We start from the raw sequence: 26,611 nt of genomic DNA, 5'->3' as shown, positions 1-26,611 counted from the left end.
TGGCACAATTATTTATTCTTCAATTATTTATTCAGTCCTAAGGATGGGAAGGCTGACAGACACTGCAAAATGCACTACCTACCAATTTACAGAAATTGAATGACAGAATCCTTTGCAGACTGAAGTAACTTTTTATTGACACTATTTTTATTTATTTAAATTCTTGCTTTCGTAGCTTAACCATGTTTACTGCATCCACTTAGATGGCTGAAAGGAGAAGCTGTTTTGTTCATAGAAGCGACAAACAAATACATTAGCATTTATTTGAAAGGATTAGATCACAAACAGAGGTTTCAAAAAAGCCACAGGAACATTTAGATCACATCTTTAATATTTTACAAGGTTTTATATTTAGGCTGGATATTTTATGTGAAATCTCTTTTCCCTCCTTAGTGCTTGGACTCTTGAGATCCCCTTTCTAGCTGAGTTAGAGAGACCAGTTATACGTAAGTTCCATCTGTAGTAAGTAATTTCAGTCTAATTTATGTCAAGGGAGGGTTTGATAAAGCTTCTGCCCTTGTCCCTTTCTTCTCAGTTTAATCGTATTAATAGGTGCTGTGCTTATGATATCAGCATGTTATTTTTACATGAATAAATATATAAGTCCCATTAATTTGCATTTAGCAGTCATAAAAAAATTAGTTTGGGCTTAATGCCTAAAGTTTGAGAAATTATTTATATTCTTGAGTTGGTGCTATAGTCCAAAGATTGACTGTTTTCCCAGATGCTATTCCTTTATGTGGAGATCATTTTCAATTTTCTTACATCAACTATTTCCAGTTTTGATTTTTTAAACTCTTTGGTAATTTCCAATTAATCGTACCTTCTGAGATTGCGAGGAGAAAAGGAATTTTAATTTATAGTAACTTAAAAATACCTTCATGGCAAAGGCTAACTTTTATGAGGGATTGCTTATATAAATGGAAATCATAAAAGAGATGCAGACTTCCCACCCGTCGGGAGGCATTGTTTGAAATAGCCACAATACTGGGTATGTATGATTATGTGTGTATATGCACTCATTCATTTATCACACGCGCAAAGATTCACATAGAAATCAGTGATGTGCTTTACAAAACTAAGGACTATCGGACTAAAGTAAATAAAATACAAAATTAAAAAATATGTTTGTGGAATAAAAGGGCATCATCATCATTACCATTTTTTTATGTCAAATTTACTGAAATTTCAAAACAGTCTAGAATTTTTATGACTGCTTTAGACTTGGACATAATCATGTACATCTGCTATTGACTATACAAAATGATCTCATGGTGAGGAGCAAATATTTCAAATGTGGCTATTCTTGTATTTCGGAAATACATTTCTTCTTCCTGTTTTAACATTGCTTTAAAAATTGTTTTTAAGAAGGGCAGCTCAGAAGATGTGATTGGCTTCACTATTCGTTAGGTCTGTGATCTTGAAGAATTTTTCAATCTCCATTAGCCACATTTTGAGGGTATCACCTATTACATAGGGTTGTGGTCAGAATTAAATTGTTAGTACTGGTGAAAAACCTTTGTAGTGGACCTAGATCATAGCTAACCTTTACTGAATGTTTGTTTACTGCATAAGTACATTATTACTGGAGGTAGGCTTTCATCCTGGGTCTTATCTGAACCATTATGCAGAACTGTGCAGGGTGCCACAGGAGTTGATTTAAAAAAAATCAAACAAACAACAACAAAAAACCCTTGCAAATGTCTGCACCGTGGCTGCAAAATATCTTTTAACCCTGGGTGTGAAGTTATTTCCTGGAAGGGAAGTTTGCCACCTAGTTGTCATTTCTTTGGTGTGTCTTTGATCTCTGCAGCCCTTTTCTCCCCACCGGTCTCTGCTAACTCTAAATTTAGTGTCTTCCCAAACACACACACCCTACCACTTAGACTTTGCTGAAGTGTGCTTTTTGCTCCCTTCTGAGCTAAATGGGAGAAGTTTATGATTTGCAAGTGGGAGAGTGTTAGGTTTTCAGGAAAAGACTGTCCTCTGCCAGAAGTCCTGAGATAGCCAGTCCAGGGAGGGGAAAATGGAATCAAAATAACAAAAAGAAGCAGTTGGGCTACTGGGCAGAATGTCACCGTGGCAGGCGCTATTCGTGATTGACATACGAGAGGGCCGGGTCTGAGGCTACTCTTTGATTCTAGTTGAAGAAACTTTAAACACAAAATGACAGGTTGTTGGATCTCCTTGTGTAAATACGTGGGAAGTTAACCTCTGCTACATAATACTGACAAAGTCAAATCCTAGGCAAGGAGAAAGATCTGAGATGTCAAGAAAAACAGCCAGACAGACAGCAACAGTAATAGTAATAACGAATGCAGCTTTTCTGGGAAAAATGACACAAAACTCCTGTCTACTGACTATCAAAAATATTTACCATGAAAGAATGTTTGAAAAGTTGTTTTGAGTGTTTATCTGGCACGTGTGTTTGGAATAACGTCCCTGAAAAGGGGAAGCATTTATTCAGGCACAAGTGCTATCCGCATTTATCAGTTCTAGCTTCTATTTATCATTATCGTTATTGCACTAGCTAAATGGTTTAATGTCTGGATAAAAGACAGTGTGATCTTTCTCCAAGGCAAGTGAGATTTTAGAAGTGTTTCTGCAGTTTTATGCTTTCTTTTAAGATACCCCAAAGAGGTTGACCCTTGTTTAAAGAATTGTTGAGAACTTTGGAGTCAGCCAGATCCAAATCCCAGAATCAGCCCTGGCACTTATAAGCTCTGTGGCCTTGGGTAAGTCTCACAACCTCTCTAAGTCGATTTATTTACCTGCAAAATGAGAATAGTAATACCTCCATCGAAGGTCGCGATGATGATTAAACAAGACCAGGGCTCTAAAGCCCCAAGTACACAGTGGGGTGCATTGCTGGTGCTCAGAGGTTGTCAATACAGCAAATGCTCTGAAAACATACTGTGGGGGCTACTTCCTGGGGACGGTGATTTAAGGTCACCTTCCACACAATGTACTTACCTTTAGTATTTGTCACTCTCTGACAAATTTGTCATTTGTCGGTAGACGCTGGTCAAACACGTATTGGGTGACAAAGAATCCATGGTTATTAGGTTTTAAATTTTTCTTTGGAAAATTTAGCTCCATCTCCATGTACTTAATTATCTAACACATATCCAAAAGTGGCCAAGGGAGAAAACTTTGAAGAGAGTTCTGGGCAGTAACCTTATCCGAACTGGAATTACCTTAGAACTTTGAGACTCGTTTCTTCTCCCCTCCTGCTCTTGAGCTCCCTTTCTCTTCCCATGTTAGGCCCTGCAAAGCCTAATGCCTGAGGCTTGTGGATTATGGATCAACACAAATGTCTGCAGGTGAAAGAGAGTTAACAGAAATAGCCTGTGTCTAGACTGTGAGAAGATCTCTGATCTCACATGCAATTTCTAAAAAACAAACAGCATTTGACTCAGCTCTATTCCTGCTGAGATAACATCTCTGGATAGTTGCTTTGCAATTTCAGTAATTGGGGGAAGATAATTCCCATAATTTCCAATTAGTGTTGATCTGACCGCTGCTCTGGTCTGGGATGGAACTGTTTTTGTCTTGGTCCGGTTTCATTAGCTGTTGTGTATATAGTCCAGTTTGGAGCTGGATTCTGTTATGTGCTGTGTCCACCCTGGAGAGTGCATGGGGTGAGGAAAAGAGCAGAGCAGGTCTCCCCAGTGAAATGGTCGAGCAACCCTGGAGAGATGACTCTGCTGCTAGGATATTCTTTTTGTTACTGCACCCTGCTTGTTTCTTTCAGCAAAACTGTTTTAGACACAGTTCTCTAGAGAAACAGAACCAACAGGAGGTATCTGTAAATACATTGTGATTTATAAAAGTGTCTCATGCAACCATGGGGATGCAAGAGTCTAGAATCTGTAGGGGACATTTTGAAGCTGTCAACTCGGATGAACTCTCCAGGAGAGGCTCCCCAGCTGAAGAAGTAGTGAAAATTCTCTCTTCTCCCTTAAAAATATTCAACTGATTGGATTAAAACCAGCTGATTGGATTCTGTTGTTGCAGAAAACACAAACTTAGTTGATCATAGATATATGTAATCAATCACAGATGCAACCAACTGACTGATGATTTAATAAACCAGCCTTCTGGTTTATCAGCCAGCCATGAAATATCCTTGCAACAAGGGTTAGGCCAGTGCTTTCCTGACCAGACAACTGGCCACCATCCCCTGGCCAAGTTGACACCTGAACCGAACCATTACAAAGTCCAAGCTATGTTTATCTAAATAAGCACTGCCACTTACTGAACATCTGCTATGAACCAGATAGTCTGCTAGAGGGGGAATAGGCTCTCAGGGGTGGACCTCTCCAGCAGGATAGCTCCAATTTGCTCACATAGTGTCCCAAGAAGACTAGAGTGGAGGCTGCAAAGCTTTTTGAAAAGTAGGCTGGAAAGTCTCAATGTGTCCTTTTTAGCAGGTTCTGAGTCAAAGCAAGTCAGGTGGCTGAAGTGCAGAATTGGTGTGGGAGAGGAATACTTGATGGCATACGTTTAGGGAGAAAGTTATCAGGGCCAGACTGCAAACAGTCTGTCCCAGATTAGGAACCTGAGGCCTTGAGGTGGCAGCTCTCTTTTCCCCATGTGACTTCCTCATTTGTCAGTAGATGCTGGTCAAACACATATTGGGTGATAAAGCATCCATGGTTATTAGGTTTTAACTTTTTCTTCAGAAAGTTTAACTCCATCTCCAAGTACTTAATTATCTAACATATATCCAAAGGTGGCCAAAGGAGAAAACTTTTAAGAGAGTTCTGGGCAGTAACCTTATCCAAACTGAAATGACCTTAGAACTTTGAGGCTCATTTCTTCTCACCTCCTGCTCTTGAGCTCCCTTTCTCTTCCCATGTGCAGGTAAGATGAGCAGTAACTTAAGTCCTGTGTCCACGTCAGACAGATGTTTAGAGACAGAGCAAGGACTCCAGCCCCTTTCTGTTGGTCCCTGATCAAAAGACTTGGGTAAGGAAATTAATAAAAATGCCCACCCACTAAGTTTTCCTATCTACTTGATATCCCCTATGCACAAATGCCTGAATTCTTAAAAACTAGCATTTGTAAATTGCCAGGCTGTATGTTCAAATGCAAAGGGATTCCCCCCCATCCCCCGAATGGGTTAATATAGCATGCAACTTTACAACATGTAACGGATTAGATTCATTTGGTGAAGCCCCTGAGTAAAAACCCTTAAAAGAATTTCCAACTTGAAGCTAGTGGAAAAGTAAAAGAGAATTGGATACCATTTTTTTTGACACAACTTTGTGAATTTATGGTGTTCCTTGTTGTTCTGATCTGTTTGTTGCTACCATTCAGTCTTTCCTTTAATCTGCCTTTACGTCCACTTCAGAGAGTCTCTGTAATGTAATGGGTTGGTTCCTGGGGAATTGATGAGCCTTTTCAAAAACTCCAGCTGGAGGCATATTTAAAAGTGTGTAGCCCTGGTCATTACAAAGTGTATGATGTGTGTCTTGGGTAGTAGCAGTAATATAAGAGCTGGGAAGTTAATGCTTCAAATAAAACCCAGTGCAGAACAGCCTGCTGAATTTGGCCTATGAGCTTACATTTGAGTTCACGGGTAAAATGAAGGCCAGAACTTGCAGTCAATGCTATAGTATCTTTTGTAAGAGAGCTTAACGCCCATCCTGGTTAAACAGGCCCCTCTGTGTTCCCATGGTGAAGTAAAGCAGATCGATTTCAAGACCCAAAAGTGCCAAGTGCCCGTACCTGGAGGAAACACCAGTGAAGGCAATGGACTCGGTGGTCACGTAAATCGCAATGTGATTTATGTCCCAACTGTGATCGCGTGATTAGCAGTTGGCAGTTTAGCAAGGCTTAGAAAAATGCCTTATCCACTTTTGTGGAAGGTAGAAAAATAACTAAGAAGCTGCTTTTAATGAACACCTTGTTAAAGCACACACCTTTCATATAAAAACTCCTAGAAGAACTGCAATGGGAAAAGGGGTTTGTGATAACTTTGAATGATGTGTGATTGCCTTGATTAGCACTATAGTTACAAGCAGATACACAGTTCTTTGTTTTAAAAGGGAACTTGAATTTTTTTTCACTATAACTGCCAGTTGCTTAATCTCTACTGCCGTTAGTCTGTTTTTGAAAAAAATGAATTTCCACCTAATCTGTGCTTGTCAGTGATGACAAGTTTTCAGAGTAACTCAAGGTAAAAAAAAAAAAAATCTCTATAGATGTCATCACTTCTCAAAAAGTTTGCATTTAATTTTTCCCTTCGGGGAGAGATTAGAAAAGTTTTTACTTCTGCTTTCCAGATTTGTACCTGGGATATTTCAGAAAGCTGGACATTGTATTATTTTGCGTTTATGAATTTATGGTGCCCTATTAGTAGTTACGATGTGGTGCCTTTTTTTTGGAAGGGGTCCAGGATGGTTAACAGAAAAGTGTTAAGCAGAATAAATTGTGTATTCTTATTTTTGACAGATGGTCTGCATACAGTTTCCTTCCTTCCTTCAGTCCACATATAGAAGCTCTCTTTTGGAAACACAGATCCATTTAGGCCAGTTTCCTGTTTAAAAGCTTTCTGTACTTGCCCCTTTACTGTAGGCAAAACACCAAGCTGTGAGGCAAGGTTCCTCCTAAATTGGTCCTAATTGATTTCCCAGCTTCACCTTCACTAGGACTATTGCTGGTACTGAAGAGTTTCTCACATCCCTGGGCAGTGGAGCATGCCCTGAGGATCCCCTCCTACCAGCTGGGGACATTCTTCTCTCATTTCTGCAGGCTGAGATCAAATGCTCTCTCTTTGTTGAGTCTTGGGAAAATGACCAGGGTAAAGCTGACTGGTCAGTTCCGTCACTGCTTCCTGAGCCCATGCGTGTTCCTTGTGGAAAGCACAAAGCACCGTGTGCTGGGAAGATTCCTGCAAGTTTTCCTCTCCAGGGTGCATTTTATTTATCTTTTGACCTTTAGGCTAACCAGAGCCTGCCACTTAATAAGCCTCGGCATAAATGTTTTTTGAGCAAGTCAATGAATGACTCTTTGAGGTAGTTTAGTAGATATCGTGTGATCTTTTAATGGAATTTGTGTCAACTGAGAAAGGATCTGGTGAGATTCAGAGTAGCATAATGACCAGGAAACTAGATGAAAAATCCTTGAAAATATATCGCTATTCTTTTGGTTCACTTCCTAGGAATGAATGGCTGTTACCTGTAAATGAGTGTCTTTTTAATTTTTTTTTACTTTTTCTAAATGAAACGCTGTCATTACAAGTCATTTCCCCTTTAGAGGTTTCCTATGGAATTTCTTTTCTTATCAAGGCAATAATACTTTGGAGTTTGAGTTTTTGAAAGCAACTGAAGCATTTTGTCACTTTATCTAGCTACTCAGTTTCTTGACTTGTGAAATGGACGATAATGTCTTTGCTATTAATTGATCTTGAAGGAGATAAGGAGATGGAGTGAAAATTTTTTTATCTACGTAATTGTTGCAAAGATGAACAATTCTCAGTTTATTGGGCTTTTTTTTTTAACTAGAAACCTGCCTGTGCTTTTTGGATCTTGGAGTGTGATTTGGCCAACCAACTAAATATATCATTAAGTGTGTTTGTTAGCATGCCCCTTTCAGGTGACTTGCGGTTGAATCGGTTGAATCGGGAGGTTCAGGTTAAACAATGTGCTTTTTCAAACTACCCCAGAGGCTGAACCCATCAATCCTATCCCTTAACCCCAGGGAGTTCTGAACCAATCATAGAGGGATTTACCTTTTTGTGTGTGTGTGTGTGTGTGGAGAGCCGCCTCCCGGGTCTGGCCTAGTGGACACGCCGCAGCCTGCTCTAGAGTTCCCCCCGCCCATCGAGTGAGTCAAGATGGCGCCCGCATCCTGTTTCCGCGTATGACGTACGCGCCCACCAACCCTATCTTCCAATCACCTCTGTATACGTGGCACTAACCTATTGGGTTTGGGCACAGTATATAAGAGGTTACCCGGACAGGGTGGGTGGAGACGACCCACAGGGAGCCGTACCTGACGGCCGCACAGAGGTTGTCTCCCCGCGGGGTGCTTAGGCCCGCGTGGAACCTGTAACAGAGAATGCAAGCTTAACTCCAGTAAAGGTCTGTGCTCACAACCGTTGCGTGCCTCGAACCCATGTTTATCACTCGAGTCGGTTTGCCTGCGCCTGTCTCTTTCTCCCCTCCTGTTCCCTTCGCCGGCCGGGGATCAGAAGCCGAACGAGACGGCTGCGGACAAGTGGTGGCCCGTACGGGGAACTCTTCTTCTGCTGCCTTTCCCCGAGCTGGTGAGGACGTGTTCCTCGGGTTCACGGCGGAACCTCCGCGCCTGATCAACGTGAGAGGGAACCAGGACGCCAGCCGGTGTGGATTCCGGAGAGACTGGTGAGAACCGTGACACCGCCCGGGGGCGCCGAGAAACTGCTGCCCGACAAGTCAGCAAGCTTTCAACCTGAACCATCAGATCAGGCCTCCAACTCTGCTGATGATGGCGACGACCGAAAAGATGACAACAACAGTGCAAGTGACCCTCCGACCGAGTAGAAGAGAAACTAGCTTTAACCCCACTTTTCCCACTACGAGCTACTGTGGGACCAAGTCACCTCATGGTTCTCTTGGCCCAGGTTGACCACTTGGATTCTTTTAGCAGTGGGACTCTTAGTAACTCTGCTCATTGTTAAATGTTTGTTAGAACGCTTGTTCCAGACGCAGCAACAGCTACGCGTCACCACTATGTTGGCTATGTCACTTGCCCCTGATGCCCCTGGCGACACCCGCACCGTAGCCCTGTCCTCCCCCCCACTGCGTGGCCCGTCACGGCCACTCAAGGCGGGACGCTCGAAAGTAAGGTCTGCTGCAAAGCTCATGGCCGTGTCCCGGGTGTAAAAGGCGGCACCAGAAGTCATAATTTTTGTCTAAAGGATGATCTCTACGGCAGAGTCACGGTCCTGGCCAGACTAGACTCCGGCCATTGCACAGAGACATCTAGTGACACCCTCGACTCTGGTTTCCGCTCTCCTGAGCCCCGCTTAGCCCAGTTGCGAGGCGAAGCACTGCAGGGAGAGTCACGTTGTTTTCAGTTCACGGGCTTTCCGGTCTCTATATGAGGAGGCATTCTGGTTGGTGCCTAGCAAGCCTAGTCCAGACTCCCCAAAGCACCAAAACAAGTAGTGGGCTAATCAAGCTCACGGGAGCTCACTCATCAATGGAGACACTGGGTCTAAGAAAGGGTCTACGGACCAAAAATAATAAAAAAGGGGGAGATGTGGAGAGCCGCCTCCCGGGTCTGGCCTAGTGGACACGCCGCAGCCTGCTCTAGAGTTCCCCCCACCCATCGAGTGAGTCAAGATGGCGCCCGCATCCTGTTTCCGCGTATGACGTACGCGCCCACCAACCCTATCTTCCAATCACCTCTGTATACGTGGCACTAACCTATTGGGTTTGGGCACAGTATATAAGAGGTTACCCGGACAGGGTGGGTGGAGACGACCCACAGGGAGCCGTACCTGACGGCCGCACAGAGGTTGTCTCCCCGCGGGGTGCTTAGGCCCGCGTGGAACCTGTAACAGAGAATGCAAGCTTAACTCCAGTAAAGGTCTGTGCTCACAACCGTTGCGTGCCTCGAACCCGTGTTTATCACTCGAGTCGGTTTGCCTGCGCCTGTCTCTTTCTCCCCTCCTGTTCCCTTCGCCGGCCGGGGATCAGAAGCCGAACGAGACGGCGCCGGACATGTGTGTGTGTGTGTATTTGGTTGAAAAGCTTGGAGCATTAAATCTTGTGGGTCGTGAAATGGTGTAATGAGTCACACTGTGATTCTGTATAGATGAACAATTTATGTATTTACGGGTTACTCTTAAACCAAGCCAAACACACACAAACCATCCTCAAACTGTAGGGCATAGGATTCCCAGTTTAGAAAATCTCTACTTAAAAATGTCTCCCTTTCACTTGAGTAACTGCCAATGGAATCCCCTTCCCTCTTTTGGTTGTATGTGTTTTTAATTTTGGCATGAGTTGTCCTTATTAATAATAATAAAATAATAACAATAATTAGAGTACTTACTGAATATATGCCAGCCACTCCATCAAGTGCTTTGCATGCAGTGTTTAATTCATCCATACTGCTGCTCTCAGTAGGAGTAGGAAGAGAAAACCTGAGTAATGGGAGGAAAGTAAGTTATCCTAAGTCTCCCAGCCACAGTTTACAGAAATGGACTTTGTGTTGTGTTTTTGCTTTTGGGACTCTTAAGTCTTATGCTGTGGTTTCCTCGTTTCAGTCTCAGATTCCTTGCCTGCCAATCCCTTTCACTTGAAAGTGCAGCCATTTCCATTTTTGCTTTCGCATTCCCCCACATGATGTAGAGAATGAGAAAGTGATACTCGACAGGGGCTTTTAATAATAGAAAGCAGATATATCTTTCACAAACTGGCCTTCTTGGTGAAGAATAATAGTCATGTTCCACAGGCTTGGATGGTGTGATTTTTCCATGGAGCAGCTGAGCTAGCTGGTGTTACAGCTTGTCCCTGGGCGTGTTGGTACAACCCCTTAATTGCTTAAGGTATGTGCCTTTTCTTAATCATTTCTTCTTTGACATCAGGGTGGTGCTAGGTTTTGACCTGGAACAGGTAGGCATTTAAAGTAACCCAAAATGTAGATGACCCACAGTATGTTACTGGTAGAGACCATTCAAAACCACAGGTCACCAGCTGAGTACCCAGATGGGTAAAACAACTAGGGAAACTCAAACATTTCACAAAGACTTGGGCACAGGCTTCCTAAGAGTACAGATTGAGGATTGCACTCTCACATGTTCTCAGGGTGCAGGCACAATGCCTGCGTCCAGGCAGAGTGAGAACCGAAATGTTTGCATGAAATGTGGTTAGTGGGGCTGGGTCATCAGGTCTTTCTAGTGAAATTAGAAATGTGGAATTTAGGTGAAATCTCCCAATTTTTAAAAGGTGGAACCAACTCAAACATTTAAAAAAATCTGGGGCCAAACAAACATGTCTGCTGGCCAGAATCAGCTCACAGGAACGCAGCTTGTGACCACCGGTTTAAGGCATGTGATAAATGAATTTACTGGTACTTGAGTGTGTGGAATCTGGGGAAAAGGGCATAATTCACAAGAAGGAAGTCACTTATTTACCATTATTCGGGAGTTATTTGTTTGTCTTGCAAAATATTGGACTTTTTGCAGGTACTGGACCCTCTGTACACTGTAGTGAGGCATCAGTGATGATGACATTGTTTACTGCGAAGATCTGCAGGTGTTCAGTGTGTTTTCGGTCTGTGGATGCATAGGACTAGAGAAACATGTTCTTTAATGAACATGTTTTTTAATTGGATGAAGATTGCAAATTATTTCATGAGTGGATCAGTATTTACATAGGGGCAATGGGCTGAGATCTTTTCTCTTTATTATCTTATTTATCAGCCATGTTTCAGGCAAAGCAGCAGATCCATGGTTGGTATTATGGGATTAAGGGATTTATTGAAGGAATTTGGACTTTTTTCATAGATCAGAGAGCTGGGGAAGTGAAGGTCTAGAAGGAGAGTTAGAAGATACAAGGTTTCCCTAACTACTTGCCTGAAGCGCTGGTGGGTGGAGAATTTGGAGCTGGGCTGCTGAAGAGGGACCACAAAGGAGAGTATGTGAGGTTTCTAAGAAGCTGTGACCTGTTTAGTTCCTGTCTCCAGTCTGAAGCCATATGTCTGGTGGTGGACTGGGGCCACTGCTGGTCAGCAGGGCCATCGTTTAGGGTGACAAAGATGAGAGCAGATGAAAGTGAAACAAGCTAGGACTCACTGACTACCTTCCATCTGTCTGTCACAATGTCACGGTTGACCTTCTGAGAGTAGTGGTCTCTGCTTCCCTTCTATTCTCTAGATCTCTCACAAGCTCCTCCTATGGCCAGCTCTAACCCAGGACCAAATGGGGAAGGGCATTCTGGGAAATGGTAATTTCCAGCTGTGGTGCCTTGTGGTGGCTGGGAATTTTGTCTCCCAGAAAAGCATGTTCTTAATCTTAATCCATGCCTGGGGGTGTGAACCCATTGTAAATAGGACCTTTTGATGAGTTCATTTCAGTTAAGGTGTGGCTCCACTGAAATCAGGTTCGGCTTTAATCTGGACTACTGGAGTCCTTCATAAGCAGAGTGAAGACAGGGGAGAGAGAAGCCATGGGGAGCAGCCAGAAGGTTGAGGTCAGCAGAATCCAGAGGAGAAAGAAGCCATGTGACAGAAAAGCCCAGGAACACCAAAGATTGCTGGTCAGCTGGAAGATGCAGACCCTGGGAGGAAGCAGCTCTTCTAGCTTCTGAGACTTTGAGCCAATAAATTCCTGTTGTTGAGCCAATCCATTTTATGGTATTTGTTTTAGCAACCATGAAACTGAAATACCAGCTAAACAAGTTAACAGTAAAATATTTTAGCATAATAACTATACCCTTAGAACTTGGCTACTGAGAACTGCTGTATTCCCTCCCCTGTCCCCAAAAAGACTTCTACCAACCCTGAAATATAGGCTTGAATTAATAGGATTTCAGATTCTTGCCTTGGCCAGGCCAAATTTGGCCAGGATCCTCCTACCATTTTTTCAGCCATTTATGTGCACATTGAGGGTAATGATTTGTTAAAATCATTTTATTTTATTATTATTATTTTTTTTAAATATGGATCATTTCTTCACGAATTTGCATGTCATCCTTGTGCAGGTACCACGCTACTCTTCTTGGTATTTTTCCAATTCTAGTATATGTGCTGCCGAAGCGAGCACAAGGGTAATGGTTTTATTTGATCTTCACTTCTGAAAAAATTTTGGTTCTTTGGGTTGGAGGAAAGGTGGGGGCCTTAATGGAGAGAAATAGAAAGGGAGAAAGAGAGAAACTTTGGAGACTGGGTTGAGAGAAATGGAAGCCAATATTTTCCCATGGGTTCAACCAGCATATATCTCCATTTTGGAAAAAATTGGCTATTAGTCAGACAATCAGTGAGTCATACAGGTCTGTCTATCCATACAGTTTTCCATCTGGATTTATATACAGTGTATTTACTCTATAGCATGCAATGCATGCATACATAAAATATTTTTCAATGAAAAAACTTGGATCAGTTTTTGATCATCTGATGTTAAATTTATTGTTGCTAGCATTTAAAATACTCCTCTTTAGAATGAAAATCTAGTTCTAGAAATTCTCAGTTTTGAAAGGTATAGGTAACTTGTTTCACACAAAATAAACTTAAAACAAAGTTTTATGCCTGCTTCTTTTCAGTCATTTAGTGAAATGGGTTTCTCCTTACATGAGGTCATTCTAGGGAATGTAAGAACTTCTGCTACCTAATTTATTTCCCTTATCTAACTACAGAGTTGTTAGAGATTTAAATCTCTGTGGTGAAGGAAAACATTCGTGTACGCTTATGGCTGAAGTTGGCAATTTTTGCCAAAGTATGAACTGCTTTTAGGTGATACTTCCACTTTCTATTGAAATATTGGCTACTTCTACTTGACTGGTAAGTAGTGTGGCTGCTGAACAAGATAAAGTAAATTACTTCCAAACTTTAGAACGTTAATTTGTAAGTCCCAGAGCACAGAAACAAGTTTTCCTTCTTTATTTCCTACAACCAAAAGCAAACCCGTTCTTATCACTTACTTCCAGTCTGATACGGGCTTTTTAGTAAGTTTTCTTAGCTATAAAAATACCCCAAATCACTTTTTCCTCCTTATGTTATGTGTTTGTTGGTGTTATAGGGTGTAGAAGTACTGGAAGATACATTATCTTTAGGGAATAGTCTCCTGAAGTAACTGAAGGTTCCAGGTAGTGATAGCAGTTTGTTCAGTTGTGAATCATGGTAGAGTTTTTAGAGAGAGCAGACAGTTTTTGAACCTGTGATGTGCTAGGTGCTGGTCTGGGTGCTGGAGAGCTGATGTGTCCTGTAGGAAGATGGCCATTTCAAGGTTCTTACAATACTAGTCGGGACCCTGGCAGAGACTGGAAGTTGAGCATTCATGAATTCAACCAACCCCGTTATGTAATTCAGCACATGTTTATTAAGAACCTATTGTGTGCTTCAAGCTTTGTGTCAAGGATGCAGTGGTGGGTAAAAAGGCAACCCTCTTAGAGGTTTCAGTGTAGCTGGGAAAAAGACAGTAAACAAATAATTATACAAATAAATACATGCAGTAATTACTGTATTAAATTACCGGGATTTAAATAGTACGATGGAAGCAGGAATTAGGGACCTTATTAGGGGGGTTCGGGAAGGCTATTTCGAGAAGGCAGGGGAGGAGAGGCTGGCCTGTCCCCCACGCCTGCATTAAACTACCCTGCAGCCTCCTAGATACTGTAATCAGAAGGACAAGCATCTCTAATGATGTTCCCACTCTATCCCAAGGCCTCTTTTTTGAGAAAATAAATCAGACCATAGGAGCTAGCTGTTCTCCAGGAGCTAGCTGTTCTCCTTCGGGCTGAGGAGTTGGCCTCTTTGCTTAAGAATTGTGCTACCCAGCCCACTGGGCACCTCTTTCCCAACTAAGGTTGGAAACTTACACCAAGTTCCCCTCCAGGTTCTTCTCCCTGGTGGAACTTGTCAACAAACAGCCCCATCCATGGGCTCTTCTGGTCATTCTAGTGTCTAGTTCGCATGTTGTTGTTTTTTGTGGGAAGCTTACTCTCCATCCTGGGTGCAGGATCCCTTCCTTACAGATGGGCACCCAAGCTCTAATTATAGAGTCTGCTGCTGCTTCACCCAAGGCCAATTACTTTCTCTGGAGAACACTCCCTTTACCGACTTGCCTGCACAAGTATAAGTGGTAGATGTTGGGGTCCTGATAGATGGGAAGGTGGAGTCAGCAAACCGATGTGTGGGGAGCATTTATCACAGTCTTCCTGGAAACTAGTTGGGTTTGGCTGAATCCGTTTTCATTTCCTTCTCTTTGATGAGTAAATAATCAAATGACTCACAGTGAGCCGCTAGTTAGAAGAGTGCAACATGTTCTTACTAGTTCTGCCCTATTAGACCTGGAGGGAAGAGGTTATATTGGATGTATTCTTTGTCATGGTATGTCACTTCTTTTGAGATTTTTACATTTGTGTCTTTTTTTTTTTTTAAACCTCCAAAGGAGGCATGGAAAGCACTGTATTAGACCACCTTTTGTTTGCTATAGGATTTCAGAGTGGTAGAATGATCCCTTAAGGGAAATCAGCATGTGGAAATTTGGCAAAAATAATAGGAGTTTCTGCTTGAAGGAGTAGTGAGGCTTAGTCATTTTTCATAATAGGTATAACATTAATAGTAATTATCTCCCATATTTATTGAACTCTCACTTTACATTGAGCATGGGGGTTTAGGTTTTGTGTGGGTTATCACTATCATTTAATCTCTACAATAGTCCTAAAAAGGAGGGTCTATGGTCTTGATTTTATACATAGGCAAAGTGAAACTAGGTTAACATATTACTAGGGATGTCGAAATGATAAGACAGGGCCACCTGATCTGGAAGTCCATATTGCTAGCCACTTCTGCAGGACCCACTCAACAAGAGAGCAAGCTTTGTTTCTCATCTCTATTTCTTTATGCTGGTATAAGTTTCAAAATTTAACACAATTTTATTATCTGGCAAAATTTTCCTTTGGATGGAGATGGCTTTAAAAGAAAATGTCAACTTGTACATGAATGGTCATAGCCTGTTTTATTTTTAATAGCCCCAAGGTGGAAACGGCACAGGTGTCCATCAACAGATGAATGGATAAACCATGGCATATCCATACAATAAAAGACCCCCCAGCAATAAAAGGGAATGAACTATTGATATATGCTTACCTGAATGAACCTCAAAATGTGATGCTGAGTGAAAGAAGCCACAGGAAAAAAGGGTATATTCCATATGATTCCATTTATATAAATTCTAGAAAATGCAACTTAATGTACAGTTTCAGGAGATCACTGGTTGCCTGGAAATGAGTGGGGGGTGAGTAGTGGTGATATGGAGAGGGGCACGAGAAAACTTTTGGGAATGATGACTCTTTCATTCATGAGATTGGGAGATAGTTTCATGAATATATGCATATGTCAAACATTAAAATATATAATTTAAATATGTACAGCTTCTTATATGCCAATTATACCCCTGTAAAGCTGTAAAAATATATATGCAATAGGGGAAAATGAGGAGAACAACTTATGTACATGTGGGGGTAATAAAAAAGAAGTTTTACAGCAGAGCCTTCATTCTCTTAGTGGCCCCTGACCCTCAGAGAGATTGTTATTGCCAAATGAGTCCCTCAGCAGGTATGTATGGAACATTTCCGGCAGGTACTTGGGGAGAACTGGAGACATGTGTGAGACGTGATCTTACCTGTGCCTGCCTCGACCAGAAGCACAGAGGCAGTGGAAGCAGTCAGGAGCAGGGCTCTGGAGCCCTTTGAATGTGGGCTGAATCCTGTTTTTCCCACTGCCTTCAGTTGATGCCTTTGAATCCCCTAGTTCTCTTAGCCTCAGTTTTGCCACAGGAAAAATTGGAGATAAGTGTCTTTGTTTCGCGATAACATATGTCGAGGCATATTTTTGCAGAGGCGTGGGGCCGTGGCTGGAATGCAGTGGCAGTGATTATTGGTAGGGACCGGTCACAGCACTGTGTTTTAGCTGAAACTGGGGCCCTTAGCTACTATGGGCTGGCCGTCTCAGGCCGGCCTTCACCTGAATTAGCTTTTGGAGGCTATACAGGAGTGAGAGGATGTGGAAAGAGACCAGCTGAGTAAAAGTACAGAAAGAGGACGAAATAAATCAGCTGTTTTGTTTTTTTTTGGTGTGTGTGTGTGTGTGTGTGTGTGTGTGTGTATGTGTGTGAGCGTGCAGTGAAGGTGTAGGTTAAAGCCAGGGAAAGACAAGGAAGCTTAGTTGCTAGAGAAAGAGTGGAATAAACCGCTCCGAGTGTAGAAGTAACCAGGAGCCAGGCAGACCTCTTTCGAACCCTGTCCTGTCCCTTACAAGCTGTGTAGCTTTTGCTATATAACCTACCTTATCTCAGTCCCCTCTACTATATAACGGGAACGATAACAGTACCTACCACATAGGGATGGGTAAGGAATAAATAAGTTAACAGTGCAACTGAAACCATTTATTATTTGCTTAAAAAAACAGCATTGCTGTTCTTTATTCAAAAGGCTTTCAAAGCAGCCTGGGGGTGGGGAGGGGCAGGGCGAAAGGGACTCCTATCTCTAGCTCCGCTCAGTTGATTTTTAAAGTGTTCATCTCTTGAAAGAGACCTGTTAAAAAATTAGTCTGAAACTAGGATATCAAAAGATAAATGCGGAAGATGGTACTTTGTCCCTGAGCTGATTCTTCCTTCTCGGGCCAATTGAATGATCTTCACGTGATTACAGAAGAGTGACGTCTCTTTGAGCAGAGCAGGACGTGAGAGCGGGGCTTGCAGGGGGCTGTTACTGAAGCAGGGGCCGGCGCGCTGGAAAGGAACTTCTGAGAGTGGCTTTGGCCAGAGGAGAATCTCCCTCATCCAGCATCAAGACCACCTCAGGCACAGAAGGAGATCCCCAAAAAGAGACCCCCCAAAAGAGCTTAGAATGGGCCTCCATTCCAACGGGACTTGTTTAGTGACCCTCAAGGCCTCGTTATAGCCCAGCCGGGTTGTCTTCCGTGACCATTTCCATCCTCCAGCCTTCTGCTGCTTTCACAACATGCTCGCTTTCGAGGCTGCTTAGGAAATGCCATTAGGGATGTGTCAGCCTTCAACAAACCGGAATGTCCTCACTGCCACCCCGAGGATGCCGAGGACGTGGAGAGCCTGGCAAGGTGACCGATGCAGAGGCTTCTCAAGCTCAGGACCCAATGTGTCCCCAATTCAAAGACAGATCCCCCAAGACTGCAGCAGTCCAGGATTCTCTCCCAGATTCCTCATTCCAGACACACAAAGGAGATGCCCTCTTTCTGGAGCCACCTTCCCCTGGGGAAGGCAGATTATTTTTAAACTCTTGTGTTGCCTTCACTACAGACAGATGGGCTCCTTCTATCCTGAACAGAAGCTATTTAATAACATTTGCTTCTTATCATTAACTTTCTTTACTCACCTAATTGAATGAATCTAAACTGCTTTGGAACATCATTTGAAATGTTCCAAAACAAAGTGAGAATCATTTGGTCCAGTACTTGCCCTGGAGAGGTGAATATTAAACAGGGTTTAAAGAATTGTTTTTCCTTTCCTAAGATTTGGTCTTTGTTCTCTGGTCAGGCACATGTCATTCTGTAAATCTGATGCCACCTTTACCCCAGTGGCTTTAAATGTCTGTAAAATCCTCCAACAATCTGGGTTCGTTTGGTTCTCTTGCTCAGTTTACTGGGGTTAGCAGTTTGAAAGAGAAAAAAAATGATATAAATATAATGTAAGAAAGCGATACATAGATAATATGGTATTTATTAATAATACAAAATAATATTTTAAAATGAAATAGAATAGCAGGCACTGAAATGAAAGCAAAATGTTTATCCATATCTTGTCATCAAGACCTAAAGATTGCCAAGAAAAAGAAAAAGTGCAAAGATTTAAAAAATTTGAATGTGAGATTCAGAGGGAAATGACATGTGGGTTGTTTTGGGACAGTCGCCCCTAAGCATTTCTAGTGGTTCAACAAAGGATAAAAATCACTAGTTATACCCCCTGGTCAGTGTTTTGTGGTACCTCAGTCTCTTAGTTCTGGCGAGAAGCCTTTACCGTGTCCTTGCTACCCTCCGTGCTCTATTATTAAAGGGTGGACGGTGGTGAGCGTTACTTGGCACAATTCATGTATGACCTTAATGTGGAAAGACACTGGGAGTGCAAAGACTCCCAGCTACTAAGTCAGTTCATCCATTACCCTCAAAGCTGCCCTTGCCACTTAGAAATGTCGCCACACCCAGGCACACCTTTCTTTTCGGGAAGCATATAGGATGGTAACTCCCTTTCGAAAGGCCATTGGCAAGGCCTTGACTGACTTCAAAATGTGGTTACACTTTGTGTGGAGAATGTATAGCAAAAGATAGACCGGCCATGGAGAAAGAAAAGCCAGTAGAGGCAGTATATTTTCAGGAGCAATTTAGAACATGATTGATCGCACTGATACTGTTAGCGTAGCGTTTATCATGACTGCATTCACTCGCAGCAACTGGCCAGCAATCTGTGTTTGGGAAAAATCGTGGGAGAAAATGCATTGATTAGTTGGCAAGTTAACTCCACACTCTCAAATTAGCTAACTTGGAAAGATGTTCATAATGTCATATGTCTTACTGATCCCACTGTCACCTTCCTTAAATTTTGTGGTTTCCTTGCCCAATCAAATCCTCCCCTGTTGTTTAATTTTAAATGGCTTTTTTCAGCCCTCTTTTCCCTCCAGGATAACTGAGAGGGAGAGTTGTGCCTTGGATGCAAACTGAATTTACGGGCTATTTCAGAGATTTAAAAATAAAGAGGATGAATTTTCAAATTGCATGCTTGTAAGCAAACTGAATTTATTTTAATTGAGACATCATTGTATTCACATGCTCGGGTTATCCTTTCACTGCCAATGTTGATGGCAGGGGATTTTTACATTCTTTCTGTATGGTGTGCTGGAAAAACAAAACAAAACAAAACACTTGGCCTATCACTGACATGGCAGTAAGATTTTAAGCAACAATAAATAACACAGGCCACTTTCTCCCCCATTTGCCCATCTAATTGTTAGGACGGTATAATCAACTCCCCCCCCCCCCCCATTCCTTGGCATCATGCGAGATATTATTGATGAATAATGGAGAGAAGGGGATGCCCTCAGGCCAAATCCAGTCCATCGTCAGTTTTATTTTCTATTTTTGGGGCGTACATGGTCCGGGAACCAAGTCTGGACCTCCCGCACGGCAGGTAAGCATTCTACCACTGAACCACCCATGCACCCCCCATCAGTTTTTTTAAAAGCCTGCAAGCTAAGAACGGGTTTTACATTTTTAAATGGCTAAAAAAGAAACAAGAAGAAAATTTCATGACACGTGAAAATTCTATGAAACTTACAGTTCAGCGCCCATAAATAAAGTTTTATTGGAATCCAGCCACGCTCATTCATTTGCAAGTTGTCCGTGGCTGCTCGCCCGCTATGGTGGCAGAGCTGAGTAGTTGTGATGGAAACCATATGGCCCGCAAAGCCTAAAATGTTTACCAACTGGCTCGTCACAGAAAAATTTGCCAGCCCTGGGTGCAGTGGCAGATAGACAATGGAGAGCCGTCAGGAGTTGGAAGGGCACAATCTTTAGAGTTATTTGGTACTGGGTCCATCCCATACCTCCGTTTCTCCTAAGGTAAATGATTCCAGATTATTCTCCCTTCGTGGGTTTTGGTGAGGATGGAGTGAGATAACAAACGCAAGGCATTATTTATATAGCGTGCTGTTGGGTTCCTCATGGGCCCTTGGTCAGTGTTTGTGTGCTTCCTTTTCAGTGTTACTGATATTTCAAGATCATTTTCTTTCCTCAGCACCCCAGTTCAAGTGGATCTGGTTTTTTAGTTTGAATTGTGTCCCCCAAAAAGATAGGCGGAAGGACCCATGACCCCAAAATGTGGCCTTATTTGGAAATAGTGTTTGTGTTAGTTTGCACGCTGCCGGAATGTGATATAGCAGAACTGGAACAGCTTTCATGAAGGTGAATTTAATAAGTTACAAGTTTACAATTTCAAGGAAGTAGGAAGTGTCCAAATTAAGGCACCCAGAAGAGGTTACCTTCACTCAAGAAAGGCTGATGGGTCTGCAACACCTCTGTTAGCTGGGAAGTCACGTCGTGGCTGGCACCTGCTGGTCCCTTGCTCCTGGGCTCCATGCTCTCGGTCTCTGTCTGTGTATGGGTTCCTCATTTTGCTTCTCTGGGGCTGGCTTTCATTTTTTGGTTCCCCTTGGCTCTCTCCAGGTTCTGGCTTGCTTAGCATCTCATGGTGATATTTGCTGGGCTCCAAGCATCTCCAGACTCCAAGTCTCGGTTCTCTGAAGCAACTGTTCTCCAAGCATCTACATCTGCTCTCTCTCTTGGCTCTGAGACTTCTGTTATTTCTGTAGGCTCTGCCATTTCTGGCGCTTCTCCAAAATGTTTCCCTTTGTAAAGACTCTAGTAATCTAATCAAGACCCACCAGGAATGGGTGGTGTCACATCTCCATCTAATCAAAAGTTAATACTCACAATTGGGTGTGTCACATCTCCATGGAGATTATCTAATCAAAAGAGTCCAGCCTACATTATTGAATAAAGAGTAAAAGTAACAGCTGCTCCCCCAGGATTGGATCAGGAATAAAGCGTGGCTTTTCTGGTTTACTTTGAAACGGGCACAGCATTGTTGCAGGTAGAATTAGTTAAGTTAAAATGAGGTCGTGCTGCAGTCGAGTAGGCCCTTAAGCCACTGTGATTGGAGTTCTTACAAGACGAGGAGAAAAGACAGATGGAGATGAACACGGGCCTGTGACAAGGAGGTAGGCTTGAAGTCTGCATCTCCAACCCGAGGAAGGCCAAGGATTTGTTCCTGGGAAACACCAGAATCTAGGGAGATCCTAGAGCTGGAGACTTTGGAGGGAGCGTGGGGCCACCGACACCTTCATTTCAGACTCTTGGCCTCCAGATTTGGGAGACAGTAAATTTCATCAAGTGGCCTCCTTCATGGTACTTTGTTACAGCAGCCCTAGGCATCTAAGGCAGAAGTAGAGCAGAAAATATCCTTTTCCAAGTCTGACAATAGCTGAAGAGAAACTCATTTTCACTTTCTTCTTCCTTAATCCATTGTCCCTCCTCCCTCTACGGAAACTGGTGACTGTTCAGCCCCGTGAGAGCAGCAAAATGGCATTTATCCGCCAGGTGAACGAGTATATAGGATTGATCTTGACCCTGAATGTAAGATAAGAAAAGCACGCCAGGCACCGAGCCGTCAGCGGGACATAGGAGAAACCGCTCAGTGAGAGGCAGGCGCGTTGGCTCCTGCTGGAGGGTTTCCCACGCGGCGCGGGAACCCTGAGCAGCGTGTGTGCCCGGGGCGGACCGAGGGAACTCCCTGTAGCCCTGCGGCTGCCTCCGCCTCCAGGGCTGTGTTTTCCCCACTACCAGGGCAAGCCTGATGTGGTCGCTTTCTAAATGGCAACTTCACAGGCCAAAAAGAAAGAAAAAGCTTCTCCATCTGAAGATGAAGGCTCATTGGCCGTGTCTCCCTCTGTCTCCTAGCAAGCCCAGCAAACAGAGACGTCCCTTCTTCCTGACTTAAGTTACACATATTTTTTTGCTCTTTTTACTTTCAAAGCTGGCAGCCTCACAAGAGCAGCATTCAGATAGACTGCAGCCAGGGATGCGGGACTCGTGAATGGGGCATTTCTTGTCCTCCTGCCCACCCCCCACCCCCCTTTCTCTTTGTGCTGTCTCTTTACCGTGCGTTATTAGCCACCTTGTGAAATAGGAACTTTGCCATCAGCTTGCTGCTAGCTCCCATGAGTTGCTGTCTCAGTCTGCTTCGGGTCCAGTGAAATGAGTTAGTTTCAGCTGTTGGTCGAAAAAAATATCCTATTCAGATCATATCAAGCCCATTTAGGTTGCTGGTCTATGTGGCACTCACCTGCACATCATCTGTAGAGTGCAGGTGATGTTGATGCCACGCGCTCATTTCGGTTTGGATTTAAATGTGAATTGTGTGCACGTTGATGATTGATATTCCATTTGGCCTTTTATTTTTCTTGTTTTTTGAAAAAATTGGCTTCCGTCTTATCTTTCTCCTTTCTAAAATATATTTTCTTGTCACCTATCAGTCCAAATTAGTTGGCTAGAAAATGGGGAGGGTGTCATTTCAACCCTTTATAAATTGGGATTTTTTGGGGGGAGGGGGGATGGGCAATAATTGAGAACAGAGCTTTATTTCTTGCTATTGACTTATGATAATAGTCTGGAATTATTTTATAGGTTGTGGTTGTCTGCCAGCATGGTGCTTGGGTGTGATTAATTTGTGCAGCTTGCCATTGGATAAATAATATTCATTCCTTGGATCCTTGTTCAGAAGGGATTAGCCAAGTGAAGTGGAAAACATGCCTTTGCAGGAGAGCTTTTGCCGTTTGTGATAATCAATGAACAATCTAGTGGCTGATTTAATTCAACTCTTCGAGAACTAGCTGAGTCATTGGCTTTTAATGCTTCTTAACTTCTTCTGTAGTGATTTTAATCTTCAGTTTCTTACACATATACCAGTATTATACATGACGTAGTTCAGAACTTAACATTTCCCTGGGGTCCTTTTGCTGAGAATTCAGAATAAATACCTTGTGAAATGGGTTTCAAGAAGGTTGTTTTTCTGATGGCTTTGCTTTTTCTGCCTGTTTTTCTAATGGGAAAAAATTGCTTTAAAGGGCCAGAAAGAAACTCAGCTTTGGTGGAAAGTGAGGGGTAAAATAAAATTAAAAAAAAAGAAACAATATGCTCATGCATTGTGAATGATGTTAACCCCACTGAATTGTATATTTGAATGTGGTTAAAATGGAAAATTTTAGGTTGCACATGTTACCAGAAAAAATAAAATAAAAACAATAGGATTGTACTACACCGTGAACCCTATATAAACCGTGGACTATAGTGTAATAATATATAATAGTATGATAATATTGTTTCATCAGTTTTAACTAGGTATTACACTATGCAAAATGTTGCTAGGGAAAAGTATATGGGAATTCTGTACTTCTTGCATGATTTTTCTGTAAACCTATACCTTCTCTAATTTAAAAAAAAAAAAACAGAACAAAAAAATGTGCAAGAGCTTAGGGATAAATAAGGCATAAAACTATCAAAGCCCATAATGTGGCTTTGGGTTTTTGTACTGCATCCTTTGTAGCACTAAGTAATTTATAGCCTGGCTTTTGCTCTGTGGGATGGTTGCAGTGTGTTCCACCAGGAGACAAAGATTGCTGTTGAAATATACTGTTCACTCGATTGATGTGTCAGATAAGTGACTGCAAAATATAGGGGTCAGTTTAGGAAAGCTGCGCTCTTCTTGTTCTCCTTTGCCTTCGGATAGTTTCCTCCTGTGTTTTGTTTATCTGAACAATGCATTGACTTGCCCTCTGCAGGGGAGCAGATGAGTTGCTTATAAGTTGTAGTAAAGTGCTTCCTGTCTCCCAGAGAACAGAGGTGAAGGTCTCATCGCTGATTTTTATGTTTTGTCGACTCTATCGACTAGATTGTGACCCCCCGCCCCAAATGTTTTTTAACCTAAATTTAAATGGCCAGTGAGTGTAGGGTTGCCAGATTTAGCAAATAAAAATAAAAAGTGCATGGTTAAATTTGAATTTCCAATAAACAATTAGTGATGTGTTAGCATTAAGTATGTCTCTGTATTTTGTCTGGCAATCCTAGCTGAGCGTTGGGGAACTAGATTTCTTTAACCTTAGGGCCCTCAGTTGAGATCAGGTGTTCAGACTAATTATTGTGAGTGGAATGTAAGGCTGGGAAAAGAGAAACAACAATTATTAAGTACTTTCTGTATCAAGTACTTCACATCTAGTCCTGAGCTCTGAGATATGTATTGTAAACCCATTGTAACTTTGATGATAGAAATAGCTAACATTAGGTGAGTGCTTTCTATGTGCTGGGTGCATTTCTAAGAGCTTTGATGTGTCATCTCATTCAGGGCTTAAAAGAACCCCAATGAGGGTTAAATATCATTAACATTCCTGTTTGTTCTGGTTGAAGAAAAAGGATGCTTGGGGAGTATCTTACCCAAAGTTGTATAATTAGTAATTAGTAAGGTCGAGATTCCAACTCAGGATCCTTCACTCCAGCTGTCTCACCCTTGGCTGCACCTGGGGAGCCTGAAAAATCACAGCAATGTCTGGGTTCCCCCGCCCCCACCCCGGAGAGTCGGATTTAGTTGGCCTGGACTAGGCACGGTATAGGGATTTCTGCAAGTTCCCCAGGTGGTTCGGAAGTGCGGCCAGGGTTGAGAACCCCTGCTTTCCTCTATTTTGGAGTAAAATGCATTACTCTCCGTAGGAGAGCTGCTCTGTGGTCATTCGTTTAGTTTGTAGCCCTCCTCCACAGAAACGCCCCATTCCAGATCTGGCAGCTAATTTTTCATGGTCTTTGTTTCCTCAAAATTATTTTCTGAAAGTCCTGGTAAATATATGTTGGGGTAAAAACAAACCATAAAGAAAGAGCTCTGGGGTATTGTGCTGATGGATTTTCTGAGCGCTCTTTTCTGTTTCATTCCCCTGGTCTGCCTCCTGGAGGAAGGAATGTCCCTTTGTTCTTCATTTAGCTCCAGCTGGGCACCAGGCTAGGTATTTGAGAAGGTTTACAGATTAATGAAACTAGCCCCTGCCCTCCAGGAGTTTTCAATTTTGTAAGGGACGTGTATAAATGTAATTCTAGGTTTAATTTTTTAAAAGTAACTTCAGAGGAATACAAAGGATTAAGGAATTCAGAGGTGGCGGGAGCAGGAGTGGAAGCGGTTTGCATGTGGGCTGGACAGTCAGCGTCCACGGTTTGAATTCCTCCTCCATCACTTCCTCTTGGAGAAACCCAGGCCAGTGCTTGCACCCTCGGGCTCTACACGCTTTTGTCGGTGCAATGCACACACCTGTCCTTCCCTCTTGGGCTCTGGGGGTCACAAGCGGGGTGTGCTGTGGAGTGCACGCAGCAGCCCAGGTGAAGGTGGGGGCTGGGAGCCGCCAGCCTCTGTGCGTGGCTCTGAACTTTCCTGCAGACCTTAGCTCACACTGCAGAAGCCTCAAGCCTCAGGAGCTGGTTGCTAAGCATTTCCTGCTCCTTGAATCCATAGGGTCAATAACTTCCTTTAACTTGGTAGCAAGGGAAGAGCCAGGGCAGTGTGTAAGCAGGAAACCAGGCACACTGCTGAAAGATAACCTTGTAGCCCAGCGGGAACTGGAGGGGGGTCGGGTGGGGTGGAGACCCTAAGACCCGGGCAAGGCTAATCAAAGAAGTGCGTACTTCAGAGAGAATGGGGGCCTGTTTTAGTTTCCTGGAACTGCAGTAAACAAAGTTCCCAAATGGGATGGCTTGAGGCAACAGAAATTTATTGTCTCCCATCTCTGGAGGTGAGAAAGCCCAAATTTGAAGGGGAGAAGGCTTCCTCACCTCTTTTTTGGCTTCTGTGGTTTTGCCGGCAGTCCTGGGCTTCCAGCTGTGTCTCAGCCCCGGCACGGCATGATCCCCTGTGTGCAGGGTATTGCCCCCTCTGACTCAGGTCTGCACGGAAGAATCTGTTCCTGGCCTCTGTCCTCGCTTCTGGTGGTGGCTGCCCATCCTTGACTTGTTTGTGGCATAACTCCTCTGCCTCTGTCGGTACATGACTGTCTTCTCTCCTCTCTCCTTGTTATAAGAGCACCAGCCGTATTAGATTAGGGACCCAATCTACTCAGTATGGCTTCATTGTAACTGGCCAAACTCACCTGTAACGACCCTATTTCCAAAGAAGCTCACATTCTGCGGTACTGGGGATTAGGATTTCAACACATTCAACTGTAACAGGGCCTTGACTTGCCTGAAGGCAGCAGGACTAGAAAGAGGAGGAGGGATTTGGTGGAAGGACTCAGAAAAGAATTCCATATGGAAGATCGTGGACAGAGGAGGCCCGAGG

General features: G+C 43.1%; 1 protein-coding gene and 1 non-coding gene across 2 annotated transcripts in view; one reads left to right on the top strand and one right to left on the bottom strand.

Moving 5' to 3' along the window:
• EXT1 (exostosin glycosyltransferase 1) overlaps nucleotides 1–26,611 on the top strand; it is a 298,729-nt gene that overhangs the window by 36,905 nt on the left and 235,213 nt on the right. The window lies entirely within an intron of this gene.
• On the bottom strand, nucleotides 12,656–12,763 carry LOC143689223 (U6 spliceosomal RNA). The gene has a single exon (XR_013178681.1). It is a non-coding gene; the product is annotated as a U6 spliceosomal RNA (small nuclear RNA).

Source organism: Tamandua tetradactyla, chromosome 6 (genome assembly GCF_023851605.1).
Source record: "Tamandua tetradactyla isolate mTamTet1 chromosome 6, mTamTet1.pri, whole genome shotgun sequence".
Lineage (NCBI taxonomy): Eukaryota > Metazoa > Chordata > Mammalia > Pilosa > Myrmecophagidae > Tamandua > Tamandua tetradactyla.
Note: the sequence above shows the minus strand (reverse complement) of the source record. Positions and strands in the feature narration are given on the sequence as shown.